Raw genomic sequence first — 17,099 nt, 5'->3', positions numbered from 1 at the left:
AGTCTACTCGGTTGTGTGGCAGTTAACTATTATGACTATTGGGAAGATGCAGTAAACAAAATAAATAAGGACAAAAACACTCTATTTTGACCAAAATTATATTACAGACAGTACCTGTGTATTGTTCCATATTATTCCAATTTTTCTTCCTTTTTTTGTTTTGTTTGTTTGTTTGTTTGTTTTACATTAGCTTTAATATTTCATTTTATTCTTTGCAAAGGTAGGGTGGGTGGAAAATTAATAATTTCTAGTCATATTTAAGTTTATGCTGTGAGTTTTAGAAATTTGGAGTCTGTAGCTAGAAATACTGATTTGCTACTGCTCTTCATTCTCTTATCTCATTCCCACTTCTCTCTTATTTTCTCAATACTTCCTATTCTCTCATTATTTATTCTCCAGTTCTTTTTACCTCTCTCTTATTTATTGCATCTAACATCGCAAAGTGAGACAGATCCTGGAATTTTCCCAATTATAAAAGCTCAGATTAACTATAAGTTTAAAGAAATGAACGTTTCCATATTAGTCAAAATTCATTCAGTAGCAAGGTAGAGATTCCTGATTCAAACTAAGTTATATTTTTTAAAGCATATGTATTGAGCTATTGGTCTAACAAACTACCCCAAAACTCAGTGACTTTAAGTAACAATCATTTATTTTCTTTCAAGAGTTAGTTGGTGAGCTGATCTCAATTGAACAGCTCATCTTTAAGGTGCAGATATAGCTAGGACATGATTCTTGCTATGGGTCATGTCCATTCCATGAATATAAATTATGAAGCTCAGGCTGAAGACAAGTAGCACTTTTCATGGAGATGAAAGGGGCACTAGAGGATAAGCTCAGTGGGACAAATACATTTTAAGCTTCTGTTTAACATCACATTTTTAAGCATCCCATTGGCAAAGCAAGTCGTAGGGAAGAACTCAACATCAAAGTAGAGGGGAGTATACACCTCCCATGGAGGTGGTAGCAAGGGAAGGAGAAATTTGAACAGTAATCTCATCCTCTACAATGAGCATTATATTGGTTTATGTATCTGGGAAGTCCAAGGGCAGTAATTAAACTGTGTGCATAGTCAGATCCAAATCAGGTCATTGCTTTGCTCCATCTCTCTTGCTCTCACTTCCTCCATCTCCATCCCTGATATCTCATTATGTTCATTTTATTCTCAGGCAAGTTTCCCAACATGACTAAAAATACAGCCTCTTGTACTTTGAGGCTTACATTCTTATGTGTTATTATCCAGCTGGAAAAGGGACTTTTCCTCCCTCAGAATCGAAACATCAAACCTCAGAAAAGCTTATGATTAGATTAACTGATTAGTTTAATATACCTAAAATCAGAGGAATAGTCTATAAACTATTGATTGATAAACTTAGATGAACCCATATGTTAAGAAAGTGGGGCATGATAATTGACAGTCTCAGTAGAATACTGTGGAATTAGGGTAAGATGGCACCACAAAGGAAAACTGGGTGGTTTTTAAAAGCAAAGAAGTGATTAATGCTGACCAGGATAAAACAAAATATGTCCATTACAGCAATACTGTATAATTAATATGCATACATATTATACAAAATAGTAATTATGTGATTCCAAGAAAATAAATAGATATGGAATGGAATTTAATGGAGTTTACCCATTTACAAAAGTTCAGGTTAACCCTTTATCTGAGTATTCAGAAAGGGAAACCATTCCCTCAGTTCCAGATTGCAAAGGTATCTTTTCACTTAAGACTTACATAAAAAGTGATTATTGTCACTTTACCTTTAAATATATAGAAAATAATATCTATATTTAATTGAAATGTTTATAATGAGATTCTGATAAAAAATTCTTGAGTGGCCAGGGAGCTTAGAGGTCCTATAATATAACACACTAATTTAAAGATAAGGAGATAGAGGCATCAAGATAACAAGTGATCCTGTCAAAGACATAGCTAGATATTGACAGGACCCAGCTGGATCAGACCATGTAAGTTAAAATAAACAAGTAAAAAGACTAATTTGGGATTAGATTCAACCAGACCTGTTGCTTAAAAAGATCAAATTAGTAGAGAAATGGGGAGTCTCCTCTTCATTCCTTAATTTATAGAAGAAAACCATCCCTGTCTAGACCACATTTCAATTAGAGAACACTAGAAGGTCCAGTCATACCAATTTTTTACAATTCAAAGATTGACAGGGATGTTGAAATGCATCCCCTACTGCCCCACACCCAAAGTTGTAAACAATTACATCTCTCTTCAGCTTTCCAAATTTCATCACTGATTTCTAGCCAAAGCCATGCACTTGGTTGTCCCTTGACAAAATGAACTTCCATCTTTAATTTCCTGGTTTTGTTCCTATATTTTGGGATAGTAAATGAATAAGATGTGCAAAATAGAGGGTCAGCATGAAGAATAAAGGATTTCAGTCGAAAAAGTAGTATATGTGTTTATGAGTGAGGAAATCACATTGGCAGCCATTACAATGGTGTCTGTTTCTTCTCTGGGAGGGCAGGCTTAACACCATATGTGTAGTGTACGTATGCCCACCTGACAACATTTAGAGGAGAAGAGGGAAAACAAAGACTTTTAGTTCAGTTAGAGTGTGAGCTGAATTGTGTTCTATTCTTTCTCACTTTGGCCAGAGCCAATTTAAACAAATCTTCATTTTCTTCTCATGCTCCATTTCCACCAAATGTCTTTTCAGTTCAGATGAAACCTCTCTAAGCCAGACTTTACTTCTGTCTTGCACTGTCATAATTACAGAAAATTGCACTGTTTGCTCAATTTCTGCAAATTGAGCTAATGCAAAGCTATGTAAATTATTTACCGAAAAGGAGAAAAATCAAACAAGTAAATGGGTTTGTATTGCACATTAAGGGATCGGAGTGGCACAGCCAGCATCTTAGTTACGGAGCCAGCTTGATTAACTCAACCTAGGGCTATATAGTGGGACTGTCCTTTTTTGGCTCCAGTGAGCATTAGAAGGGGTGCCCCTCACTGTACCCCCAAAACCCTAATCAGTTTTTTTTCCAAGTTCTGAGTCAGCTGGAGTATTTGGAGAAGTCAATATTTCATAGTCTGATTAAGGTCTTCTACTGCTTCTCTTCTTCATCATTATTTCCTTTCCCTTCTTTGTCATGAGTTTTAACTTTTCCTTTACTTTTCTCTTCTTCATCAAAAAGAAGTTGGCATTCTGGAGTAATGGCTAACTAACAGTGCAACTTTTAATTCCATGTTTTTTCCTCCTTTGTCCATCTTCTTCTGTAGCATGCTCACCCATGATTCCTTGAGAGTTTACATTCTCTATTTTTTTTTCTCTCCCCAAACACTTTCCCCAGACAATCTCATTGACTGTCATATCATCAACTGTTACCATCAAGGAAACAAATAACAAATCTTAGAACTTTTTACAATTTGACTAACTTTCTGCATCCCATCCCCCCCCCCTCCTTTCAGTCGGCTTTCTGAGTTGAATATTGCTGTCCAGATGCCCGACCCTCTGCAAAATTTTAAATAAGATTGTTCTTGCAGGCATTTGTCTTTCTGTTTTCCACTTTTTCTTAATAGAGAACCATTCTCTTAGTTACCTGGGCTCGAAGTCCCAGAATTATATTCTATTCTTTCTTCTCTTTTGTCAAGTTAAATCAATGCTATTTAAAAATCTTCCTTTGGGCTTCCCTGGTGGCGCAGTGGTTGAGAGTCCGCCTGCCGATGCAGGGGACACGGGTTCGTGCCCCGGTCTGGGAAGATCCCACATGCCGCGGAGCAGCTGGGCCCGTGAGCCATGGCTGTTGAGCCTGTGCGTCCGGAGCCTGTGCTCCGCAACGGGAGAGGCCACAACAGTGAGAGGCCCATGTAACGCAAAAAAAAAAAAAAATCTTCCTTTATAATGTTTTTTGTTCTTATCCAATATTATTTTCTTCCCTTGCTGTGCTCCTACTTCAAACTCTGAGTATCCCTGTCTTTGATATTCCCTGTTTTGTGCTCATTGCCCATTCTTCCCATCCCCCTTTTAAGGGACATTTCTCTAACATGAGACTCCACCTAACCCCTTGACCAGTGCTGATGATGTAAGAGATCAAGGTGGCTATGGCTGTTAGAAAGTTTATAACCAAATTCGGGAGCACCGCTAACCAATTTAAGGAAATTGCATCATGTGTTATGGACTGACCTCACATTTACATTCATTTTATCTTTCTACTTTTACTTTCTTGTTTACACTACTTTTATTTTTAAATTTTATTATGTTCTATGTTTTTTTTGAAAATTGCTATAAATAAAGATGTTCCAGCCATTGAATACCTCATAACAGACCATGCCAATCATTTTGACATTAAACTAAATCAGTCATTCATTATTATCTCTAACAGTTTTAGGGGACAGCTGACTGAGATCAGTTAGGTAGTTCTTGCTTAGGGCATCTTATGCAGTTGTAATCAATGGCTGGGGCTGGAGTCATCTCCACGTCTTCTTCACTCACATGTTTGGTATCTGATCTAGGAAGGCTCAGATGCCTGACAGAGGAACAGCCTGGGAGCCTCTGGCATCTCTTCTTATTGTTATGTGGTCTCTCTAGCATGACAGATTCAGCGTAGCTGGACCTCTTAAAGAGTGGCTCAGGGATCCAAAAGTGCAAATCCTGAGAAAGAGCTGGGTAGGATTTCTATCCTTTCTTAGGCCCTAAGAGAAGTCATATTAGGAAGTCATATGCCCTAACGTGTGTGGCATCCTATTGCTTGAGACAGCCACAAATGTTGACTGAGGTTCAAGGGGAAGAGATGTAGTCTCCACCTTTTGGTGGGGGAGTGGTAAGGTTCTGGAAGACCATGTGCAATGTAAGATGTTATTGCATCCATTGTTGGAAAATACAATCTGTCATCCTGGGTTAAGATATAACATAAGCAAAAATATTAAAAAAACATAATTTATCTTGCCACCTCCAGTGTTTGTCACCTACTAACACAACTTGCTAAAGATTAATGTCCCTACAGCATGAGCACTTATCCTATAACCCTCTTCCAATCAATAGACAACCATTCCCACTTTTTTGATGTTACTTTGTGCCCTGTGATAAAAAGGTTTCTGTGGTCAAAAATTGTTAAAACATTTAAATAAGTATCTACACTACAGGACTTGTAAGCATGCATTACAAATCTTTAAGAAGGATGTAAGTCATATACAATATTCTTACAACAGTTTAGAGAAGCCTTTTGTTCAGAGTCCCTATTAACATTTTTCAGTGCTTGTATTCTGTTGGATGCACTATGGAAAGCATTGGTCTACATAACACTGTCACAGCTCCTTATGTACAAGGTAATCATATATTCTGCTATCAAAACCAGGTACTTTTGAGGACTTCCCTGGCAGTCCAGTGGTTAAGACTACACACTTCCACTTCAGGGGACACGGGTTCAATCCCTGGTGAGGAAACTAAGATCCCACATGCCACAGGGCATAGACAGAAACAAACAAACAAAAAAAAAGTACTTTTTTTTTTTTTTTTTTTGCAGTACACGGGCCTCTCACTGTTGTGGCCTCTCCCGTTGTGGAGCACAGGCTCCGGATGTGCAGGCTCAGTGGCCATGGCTCATGGGCCCAGCCACTCTGCAGCATGTGGGATCTTCAAGGACCGGGACACAAACCCGTGTTCCCTGCCTCGGCAGGCGGACTCCCAACCACTGTGCCACCAGGGAAGCCCAAAAGGTACTTTTGAGAGACTGAAGGTTGCTATTAATAATCAGAGCTGTTAAGTATTCTGGACAACCCAGGATAAGGGTCATTCTATTAATGTAGCACTGTAGACTCTCCATGCTGGGTCCTAAACCAGCCTCACAACCTCATGCCTGTGTATTTATCAACATAGCCCCAATCTCCTGCACTTATAGGATTTTTGGACATAATGCATTCTTTCCACTCTCTATACCTGTATATTTTTTCACCTTGAAAATGCTCCAATTCCCATCGGAAAACTTTTAAAGTCCTCCAGTGAAATGTACCACCCCCTTGAATGAAGTACTTGCCCAAGGCAAACTGCTACCCTATACAGGTATTCCCCACTCTTCAAGAGTTTGCTTTATACCACTTCACTTTTACAAAAGACCTACATTAATACCTTTTTTCACTGACTAACAGAAATCTGAAGAAGATTTTCTCTTATGAAAAAAAGGCAAAACACAAAAATTATTCAGCGTTTCTTTTTTCCACATTATAGAGATAGTGGGCACCCAAAGAGTGAAAGCAGCATAGCCAAGCTCCTTCCCTGGGAACCACACTCAGCATCTCTCATCAAGCAGCCATGGCTTTGAACTATCTCTGGTAGCATATGTGCTTAATCTCAATTTATTTTTTGCCTCTGTTAGAAAGATCTATCCTGAGGTAATTGCTTCTCCACTTTAGGACATTTTGGCTTATGAAAGATTTCATAGGAACACTTTAATTTTGGATAGCAGAGGAAACATGTAATACAGCCACCTACATCCATGCCTCCTCTTTCCTTTACACTGTGAGATGCATGAGTGTTGCATTAATAATTTATTTTGTTTGAATTGATAGACATCAAACCATATCATATCTTGACTACAGACAGATAGGTATAACTTCCATATTAAAATGTTAAAGTAGAAGTCATTTTTACTCAAATATTATCAATTAAAAATGGTTTGGAGGACTAATGTATTAGCGTTTCCTAGTGCTGAGTATCAAAGGAGAAAGAAGACATTGCTCCAAATTTTGAAGAGGGGGCGGGATTCACACATGTCATATGGTGAGTTCAAATACATACAAAGGTTCAAAGCAACAAATTAGTGCAATAAAAATCAATTGATTTTATGACCATTGACAAAAAAAATCTATAATAATATGTTGGCATTATTATAGTCTTAATTTATCAAAAAGGTAAGGGGATGTGATTGACTAGAACTTTCAAAAGTGGTGTAAGAAGGAGAGGTTGGGCTTCCCTTAAATAGCACTTTTTTAATTGTCTTAACCATACTGCCTTCCATACAAATCTTAGTTGTGAGTTGGTTTTCAAATTGGAAAGGGGAAAACAGGGATGAAAGATACTCTACACTTAAGGTAAATTATAAGAAAACTGGAGGGCAGGAGCATTTATGTTTACCTATTTTTATGTATTCCCACTATGCATTGAACTAACTAATCATGTTTATCTTCAGAGCCTTGGGTGTAACTCTCAACCTCTGGAGGAAGATCTCACCTTTAAAAAAGAGCAATGAAAATGGGGAGATATAAGTTGTAGGAATGTCCAATGGATAAGATGTGAGCAGATGCAAGGAAGTGAACGAAACTAGAAAAAGAAAGAAAAGAATGACCTACATCAGCAGTACCCAACCTCTGGGCCATGAACCAATATTGGTCCACGGCCTGTTGGGAACCGGGCAGCACAGCAGGACATGAGCAGTGGGGAGCAAGCAAAGCCTCATCTGCTGCTCCCCATCCTTTACCATTGCTTGCATTACCGCTTAACCATCACCTCCCCAACCATCCGAAGAAAAATTTTCTTCCACAAAACTGGTCCCTGGTACCATAAATGTTGGGGACCACTGAACTACATAATTAAGTTGATTTGAAGGCAACAAAGATAGTGTGGAAGTGGGGGGCCTAGATATCTGAGGATAACAAATACACACATGAGCAAAGCAGGAAAGAGCTTTGAAGCCAAAGAAAATATATTTACATTTTAAAAAGATACTAAGGGTTTAGCTTGAGGGGAAGAATGACCTGATTATTGGATAGCAGGGAGAATTACCTTCTCAGAAACATTCTGAATTAGGTGAAAACAAAAGCTATGGAGAAAAATTGTCACTGAAGTTTTCATATCAGGGACATTGAGCAACATTATGAATGATATCTTTACTAGCACTATTTACTGGCAGAAAAGGTATAAAATTAACACATATAATTGGTTACTATTTTGATCTTCAGATTAAATTCAAGAGGTAATTATCAAAGTGTCAATCTATATATTTATATATCTATAGCTATATCTGTAATAAGAATAAATGACTATAGCTACTAGAAAATCTATGTTCTCAAATTCTCATGTATCTTTTATCCAGTTTCCCAGCTCTGCATCTAATTCAGTTTTAGGCTATCCTAGAAAGTGAATCATCAATTTATTGGGGAGCCCTGTCATTCATGGTACAAAACATTTTTCAAACTTTGAAAACTGAGTCCTCTTCCCATTTCTCTTATCACTCAGACTCCCTGTCTCAAAAGTTTATTCACTCCTACTTCTCGAGTTACCAATTATAAGAAGATAATGCACAAATACACACATTCAGGTGAGATATCTCTGAATTTCACATGTGTTTAGCCATCTGCTCACCTGACATCTCCTCCTAAAAATTTCAAATACTTAAATCTCGATATGTTTAAAATTAAATTTGATGTAATAATTTTACATGTTTCTTATCTTTGCACAAGGCCCTATCATATATCTAATTTATGCAATCTGGAAACTAGGAATCACCCTGACACTAACTATGCATGTTTAATTCCAAGTGTTACTCATATCACTGTCTAAATATCTTTTTATCCCATCTGTTTCTTTTCATATCCACATCTACAACTTTTATCCAGGTTGTCATCTTTTCTTTCTAGAATTTTGATGATAGCCACTTTACTGGTCCATCTTTATCTCTTCTCTTCTTTTTTTATCTCTTTTCCATATTGTAGCCAGTGTTATTTTCAAAATACAAGTTTGAATCATATTTTTTTCAGCTTAATATCATTCAAATCTCATTGTTCTTAAATTCTACTTCGTATTTCTTAACTTGGCCTTCAAGATCGGATATGATCTAACTCCTACCTACCTCTTTGGCTTTATCTTATTGTTTAATCTACCCCACTATTGCTGTTTCAGTCATTCCAATCTCTTCTCTTTGTTCCTTTCAGACTCTGTGATCAAACCTCCCTTGCATTTTGATAGTATGGAGTTTTCTCTGCCTCCAACTTGAAATGTTTTTCACTGTCATCAGTCATTACTCTCATAGTTCAATAGCCATTTCTTCAGGAAGAGGTCCCTAACTTCCCAGGCTGAATCTAATCCTACCAGTCATGGAACCATGTACTTCAACTTTAAAGCACTATAGCTGTTACAATTTTACATTGGTTTGTGTAGTTGATAATGTTTTTCTGTCTTATTAGAATGTGTTCTATGATATCAAGTGTTGCATTTGTTTTCATTATTGTATTTCCAGGATCTTGGACTGTACCTTGCACATATTAAGCATTCAATGAAGATGTTAGATGGGTACATTATCAATCAATGAATCAAAAGGTAAATGATAGCCCAGATTAATATAAATATCATATATTTTTGTTCTCACCAGATATATAATAGAGACTTGACTCCATATGAATGATAAAAGTACAGAAAGGTAATTAATTATTGAGATTATTTTATAGTAAACTCCAAAGTAATGCATTATTCCAGTGAGAGATCTTCTTGATGGCCAACGTTTGTATGTCAAGGTGCCTGGACTGTTTTTCGGCTGGTGTGAAAACTTAGAGTGAGGAGCAATAAAAGAATGAAGTACAGCAGGCTAAAGCCATTTGGCAGTAATGAGGAAAGGAGTGATTGCCAACAACTGCACTTTTCAGTGAGACAAGAATGTGATCAAAGCAATTAAAACCTCAGGGATCACGCATCAAGTCTGTGTACTTGCCAGCCAGCAATCAAATCTTCATCCAATGTACCAGAAAATGCACTGGCAGGAAACCAGAGCCAATTTGTATATTGTTATGAAGTGTCTTAGTTTTTATCTTTAGGAGTATGATAATTCATCTGCCTATTGTCCTAGAAAGGTTGTTCAACAGGAGTTCCAAGCAAAAGGCTCAGTCATCAGTCCTGAGATTATTAAGCCAGTTATACGGATCAGGGACTACAGATCACAGATACTACAGAATTCTTTCATATGCCCCAGTTTTGTTTTAGGCACTGAACTATGTTCCGAGGTGCATGTGTCTGTGTATGTATTTGGAGGGGACATTAAAGTCTTTGTATTCAAATAACTTATTTTAATTTAGCATTCAACAGTCTCAGCTTCCCTCTATAACCTGAAGTTGACCAATAAATTTACAAAAGGCTTACCGTGCCCCATGCATTGTTGTAGCTATCTCATGTGCCTTACTTAATTTAACCTTCACGACAAATCCATGCTATGGATTTCTATTATGATCTCCTTTGAGAAGATTAGGAAACTGAGACGTAGATATGTTACAAAACATGTCTGAGATGGGGATTGAACACAGGTCGTGTTACTGTAAAACCTGTGTGTTAATCGCTGCAGGGTTTAGCTCCCAACCTCTTTGCCAACTCCAAAATAATCCGTACTATTTGTTTAGTTGAACACTTGGGGGATATAATCTTAAAGCAGCAGTATCTCAATGTATTAATTCAATGACATGGCCAGAGAGAAGAAGGAGTCTAAACATTTGAGTCTTATGGGATTTGTCTATGACAATTTCCAGAAACACTGGTAAAACAAATGCAAACACCTTAGCTATCCATACTATTTTGCCAATAGTGGGACCTTAGGTAAAAGTTATTCACATAATTTCCACTTGGGAAGCATACATGGAGTTTGAGTCTGTCCCTGAAGAAGAAACTTAACTACAGTATAGTTGATAAGCTATGACCAGGCATGCCAGGTTAATCTCTCTTGGGCTTTTGTGATTTGAAAGAAAAAGGCAGCATGTGCCCATATTCTGGTCACCTGAACACACAGTTATGATGGGTTTGGACTAGATGCTAACCATTATTATATAACTATCATAATACAGTAATATGGAGAAAGAGGAATAATAATAATGAAATTAACCCAGATCAGGATTCTGGATATATGCTTTTCATCCAGAGAAATTTGGAAGATCTATTAGTTTGTTGTAATTTCTGGGGAATAAGGTTATGGTATCAAAACTCTATATCAGCTTATTGCCACTAGCCTCTGCATGTAGGGTCTCCTTTGAGGAACTTGAAGAGAAAAGGAAAAGCAAACACACCTAATCATCATCATCACCATTATCATCATCCTGCTTTACATAACTTATTATCCTTTTCTAAACATGTATCCCTTTGGCTCAGTTAAGTAAACTGTAACTTATATAATATCTGTAGGGCTTGATTGCATGCCTAGCAGAGTCTGTTTACTTCTTTTGGTTCCCTTCATTAACGGTGTTCATTTTCTCACAAGCCTTAAATGCCTACCTAAATAATACAGACAGTGAGTAATAGTGTGTGATAGGGAACCAACAGAAGTGTAACTTAGTGGCTGTAGGTATGAAATTTAAAAGAATATTTTTGTCTCTCCCCACCTCACCCCACTTTAGCTGCCTCATTCCCATAATGGTGCATAGCCCACACTGCATTTTTCTTTGAGAAACAGAAGTAACACCCATGATTTATACTGATATCTGTATAATGAGGATTTAAGTCAGCATGCATCCCTGCCTGCAATGTTTGCATCTTATCATTATGTTTCAGTTTCAGTACAGATTTTCCAGACTGTTAAAGGAGCCTCAGACAACTGTGAGGGCATAGATAGATAGTGTGTGGGTGGAGGTGAGGGGTGTGGAGGGTAATGAAAGGGCTTCCAGTGTCCCTGAAATCACACAGCAGAAAGACCTACTTGTCCGCCAATGAGAGACTAGCTGGCACTGTGGGGTGGGGGGGTGGGGTGACAGGCAGACAGATAAAGTGGCTCTTACTCGATGCACTTGTACCTAAGCCTCCAAATGGCAGTCACAACATCCTTTCCATACAGCAGTCTCCCTTGACATTAGAGAAAATATCACTGATACCAGCCTGCCATATGGGCTTCTCCAGGCAGGACATCTGCTGTGTGCTGTTGAGGCACATGGTGGAGACGAGAAAGGTTTAACATTTTTCATTAGTGTATGCCATAGACAGTTGAACTCCATTATAATGTCTGCAGGAAGAATCTGATCCATTCCATTATCACAGTGACAAAGAGAAAGGATGACTTGTGATTTCAGAAAGGTCACAGTGAACCCGTGTTCAGCTGTAAGCACTCAAGGTATGATGCTAATAATGGGAAAAAGGGTTTAAAAGATGAAGTTTACAGTCAGACAAAAATTAACATTTAAAAAGAAACACTTATCTATGAGATATTCCTATTCTTCTCTATTTCTGTCTCCTAGAAATTGCTGGTTGTTAGTGTATTTATATATAAATATGTTCTTCCTCCTTCAAGAATTCATATCTGTTGTCTGATTATTCCCATACTGAAGTGATAGAAAGAAATGTCAGTTACTATGGGAGTGACTGTGATGTCACAAACAGAAGACAATTGTTTCATTGTGCTATCAAACAAAAGAAGGAAATAAATTAGGAAGGGGAAAGCTGATGGTTTATCTGCATTTCAGGCTATAGATGGCTAATTATTATTAGTTCTGTTGGCAATCTTGGAAATAAGGTTAATCATTAGGGAATTCCTGGCATACAAATGTGTTTGAGGTGTGGCATGTAACTGCACTAGAATCCACATTTTATGGTGACATGTCTAAAATAGTGACAAAAATTAACTATTAGAACATCATCTGCAGAACTGATAATAAGATCAGGCAACTGGCTGCCCCCTCTGGAAAGCCTCTCTAATCTCTCTAATTAATGAAAATCTCTCTGATAGTTGTTTATCTCCTACCCATCCATTTATTTACTTGATAGAGTGTATATTATGCTAAAAAAGGAAACAAATCATATAAATTAATTAATTATAAATAACTCTTCTTCATTACATTGATTGTAGTCAGTAAATGTTCAGAATCACTGAGACCAATTTTTTTCCCCTCTCTTGACTTTGCCTCCCCAGTCCCTGGCTTTTGTTGTTGTTGTTTTTGTTTTTCATTATTTTTAATATTCAGTAAATACTATCTGAATTGAATCTAGTGTTAGGTATTCCAGACTCTGCAGCTTTAAGATGACTCATTTACATCTTTGTATATTTCAGCTTCTTCCCAATTAAAATCAACAAATACATGTTAGCACTGTTTGCTGCAATCAAATTAATTCTTTTTTTTAATCTTTATTGGAGTATAATTGCTTTACAATGGTGCATTCGTTTCTGCTTTATAACAAAGTGAATCAGTTATACATATACATATGTTCCCATATCTCTTCCCTCTTGCGTCTCCCTCCCTCCCACCCTCCCTATCCCACCCCTCTAGGTGGTCACAAATCACCGAGCTGATCTCCTTGTGCTATGTGGCTGCTTCCCACTAGCTATCTATTTTACGTTTGGTAGTGTATATATATCAAATTCATTCTTATACTGAATATTCAACCCTAAATTGAACTCTAGTATCAGCCTTAACTCTACCAGCCTATCTGACCGGGACCAAGTTTATTCTCGTTCACAATGACCAAGACTTGCATGCTAGACACGAGGATCTGATAGGCATAAAACTACTCCATCTTTTTGACTTTTGCCTCATACATCTAATAAATTCTGGATCTTACAGTTCTTGCCATCCACTCTTATATATAGCCAGATGACATCCCAAATTATCTAATGCTACTTTTGCTAAAATAATTGCCCAGTCACTGTATATTTCCTAGTACTTACTTCTCTGAGCCAGTATGCCAGTATATGATACTGTGGACAATTTCTCCCTTTTCAGTTTTTTCTTTCCCCAATCCCTCGGATTTTGCATGCCAGTCTCTCCTTTACATTTCTAACAATCCCTTCATGTATTCTCTTAGCATTATTGTATTCTACTCAGTCTCAAAATGTATACATGATTTTAATTCCTTCCTTGGCCTTTTGTCTCTTCTCACTCTAGACATTTATACCTAGGAAATGAAATTTATAGTTTGAGTATCAATGACTGATTCCCACTACTATGTATTTTCTTAAATTACATAGATAATGAAATCAATGTTTCAAGTTCAAATCTCTTAACTAAACTGACTTTATATTAACCATCATTCCTTGAATGTCCCATAGGTTGTTCCTATGCAATTTAATACAAATTAATTAATTGAGTAACACATTTACCCTCCCCATGTACAAAACTTCCTTGTCATAGGAATTTCCTGTTTCAGTCTATGGCCAAATTATATAAAGATTTCCAACATCCAATTAATTTCAGAACCTGTGGATTGTGCTTCAGAAATATTTCTGAAATCCCTCTCCCCTTTCTTGATTCTTATAGCAATACTTTAATTCAGAATCTCATCATTGTCATGCTGTTTGATTTTCTAACTGGAATTCTTGTTTCTAACCTCTCCTCCTCTCAAACATCAACAGCTGTTCACACAACTGTGAGCTTCTTCTTTCTCAAACACAAATATAACCATTTTATTCATTCTTCACAAATCACCAGAAGCTTGACCAAGTTGAGCAATTTAGTAATATGTGTTAAAAGTCTTAAAATTTGTTCTGCAATTACACTTTTAGAAACATTCCATTAGGAAAAGTTGGACAAATTAGCAGTTATGTACATGAGAAAATGTAAACCAAATTATTGTTAAAAATATCAAAAATTACTCACAAATCAAGACTGCTAAATAATGTATGCCAACTCCATATAATGAAATACAGTAGAAATCATTATTATATTTTTTAACAAATCTATGTTTTTTTCTAAAATAACATTGAAAATATATCTTTAAAAAGTTACTTATAGAAAATTTAGCTCTGGTCAAGATGAAGGAACAGGGAACATACTTATCCTCTTACCTGAAACAACTAAAAATTTAGACAAAGGATATGAAATTATGATTCTTAAGATATTGAATATCAGTCAAAGGACATTTATCCATGTGAAACAAGAAGCAAAAGAAGTGAACCCTACAACTGTCCCAGATCAGCCTGTGTAAGTTTTCCAGGATTGGGCATAAGGTAAGTGATCCAAGTTGGACCTTTGAAGTTTTCCTAAAGTAGATGATACAAAGCTGGGAGTGTGGGGAAGCCAAGAGAGGTATATTTTACAGGACAGGATACTAGAGAGAAGAAAGATGCACAAAGAAAACTTTGGAGTTCTGCAGTGGATCCTTATCATGTTTTCAGCTGAGTACTGAATACCTCATACATGTAAGGAAAGGAAAGTAGACTGAGGAAAGAGATGCACAAAAAGACTTTAGCAAACAGTTCTCAGAACTTTCACAGGACTGGAAATAGTTCATAGCACCACCAGCAGTGTAGAAAAACCTCATCATTCATCAGACAATAGTGTTGTAAGAGAAGGAATTTGTCTCAATAGTGAGGAGAAAATAAGATCTAGAAACTTAAAAGTGAGGCTTAAAGGATCAATTAAATTGCTTAAAACCAGTGATAAAGAGAAAATCTTAAAAGCAGCCAAATGAAATGGCACCTTATATAAAAAGAATATAGAATACAAAGATAACAAACTTCCCCTTGTAAGTGACTGGAGCCAAAAAACAGGAGAACAACATTTCACAAGTACTGAATGAAAAACTGTTAGCCTAGAATTCTATACCCAATAAAATGTTTTCCAAAAATGATAGTGAAAGAGAGACTATTTCAGACATGAGAATGTTAGAGAATTCATCAGCAGCAGACCTGCATTTCAAAAAAAAAAATATTAAAGAAATTCCCTCAGAGGGAAACAGTACTAGAAAGAAATCCAGATAAACCAAAAATAATTAAATAGTATTAAATAGTAACTATGTGATTAAATTTTTTAAATTGCCTATCTAAAACAAAAACAAAAATGCATTGTATAATCTATAGCATAAGTACAAATAAAATGTATAACAATAAGAATCCAAAGACTGGAAAAGGAGAAATTGATGTATACTGTCTTAAGTTTCTTAAACTATATATGAAGAGGTATAATATTACTTGAAAAAGATGGACTGTGACAAGTTAAAGGTATACACTATAAACCCTAAAGCAACTACAAAAATTTATAGTGAATGAGCTAATAAAGGGTATAACATGGAATTCTAAAATTTCTCAATCTGAAAGAAGGCAGAAAAAAAGAAAAAGAGAAGCAAAGAAAAAATAGACTACAACAAAAGCATATGGCAAGAGGACTGTTTTAAATGAAATGGTATCAGTAATAACATTAAATATAAATGACTTAAACATCTAAATTAAATGGCTTGGATTTTAATATTGAATGTAAAATTGTTGATTTAATTCCAGACTACCTAGAAGAAAGACACTTTATGTAAAATAACTAAAAAGTAAAAGAATAGAAGTAGATGCATCATGATAAGAATAAATAAAGGGAATCTGGAGAGGCAATATTAATAATTTATATTATATTTTATCTATATTTTAAAAATAATCTATAATATTTATGTTTATTTTTAATAAAATAAAAGGTTTGCCTCATTGACCTTATGCTCTGCTGGTCTAGAGGTCTTAGTACCAAAGGAAATAATGTTTTTCTCAGTGCACACAACAAATATTCTGTTGAACTGAAAGCTGAGATGGCCGCCTGGTCACTTTGAGCTCCTCATGCCTCTGAATCAATAGGCTAAGAACTGAGTTACTGTACTGGCAGGAGTACTTGATCCTAAGTGGGAGAAATTGGGTTGCCACTAAAAAAATACAGGTAAGGAAGAGTATGTTTGGAATATAGAAGATTCCTTGGAATGTCTTTTAGTATTATGATATCCTATGATTAAAGACATAGGAAAACTACAATAACTAAATTAAGGCAGGACTTCTAATGGCCCAGATCCTTCAGGAATGAAGGTTTGGGTAACCCCAACCAGCCTATAACCACCTGACATTTTGCAAAAATAAGAACTATAATGGTTATGGGTATTTATTCTTTATTTTCTATAAATGTGAGTATATGTATTAAGCAAAAATTTTCCTCTGATTTGCTTATCATCTAACATATGGTATATTAATAATAGTTTACATCAGAGTATTTAAGTTATGGGATATTGTGGAGAGTAAGGAATGTTGCTGAAGGACTTTGCATCCTTATCTGAGAAAAGGGTTAGTATGTTTTCAATATATGTAGGGTAGCTGTGTCATGTTAGACAGAAATATGACTTCATTATTTTCTTTATTTGGAGTTTAAGTATGGTTTAAAAAGATATGTGTCAGTACCAAGTTGACAAGAAGTGGACTATGAAGAGTTAGTTTTA

This window comes from Mesoplodon bidens, assembly GCF_964165515.1.
Source record: "Mesoplodon bidens genome assembly, chromosome: 13".
NCBI lineage: Eukaryota > Metazoa > Chordata > Mammalia > Artiodactyla > Ziphiidae > Mesoplodon > Mesoplodon bidens.
The sequence above is the reverse complement of the archived record's forward strand: the minus strand, read 5'-3'. Positions refer to the sequence as shown.